The sequence below is a fragment of the Sinocyclocheilus anshuiensis genome, unplaced genomic scaffold (assembly GCF_001515605.1).
Source record: "Sinocyclocheilus anshuiensis isolate Anshui unplaced genomic scaffold, SAMN03320099.WGS_v1.1 scaffold41, whole genome shotgun sequence".
In the NCBI taxonomy this organism is placed as follows: domain Eukaryota; kingdom Metazoa; phylum Chordata; class Actinopteri; order Cypriniformes; family Cyprinidae; genus Sinocyclocheilus; species Sinocyclocheilus anshuiensis.
In genome coordinates, this window is record NW_015539849.1 from 468396 (window position 1) to 468705 (window position 310).

Here is a 310-nt window from a genome sequence, read left to right on the forward strand (position 1 = left end):
AACTCGCGTTACTTGTAATGCGTTACCCCCAACACTGCTCATTCACATATAATTGTGAAGTTGTGGGATTTTTCTGCCTCTGTTTTTGATATCACTCCTTTTAATCTTTTTTTTTTTTTCATTCCCAGAGAGGATATGTAAATTGTATAAATAAATGTATCATAAATAAATTGTCAAAAATGTAATTTATTTAAATCAGTTTATTTTCTTCATTTGTTTTTGCTGTTAATTTTATATGAATTACACTTTATTTCTATATTGTCTAAATTTCTACCTAAATTTCAGTGATCAAGTTCAAATATCCCCCCTC

The 310-nt window shown here is 27.7% G+C and overlaps 1 protein-coding gene across 2 annotated transcripts in view; it reads left to right on the top strand.

The window, feature by feature from the left end:
- Positions 1–310, top strand: part of LOC107684611 (selenoprotein T1b-like) — a 4724-nt gene that overhangs the window by 1579 nt on the left and 2835 nt on the right. The window lies entirely within an intron of this gene.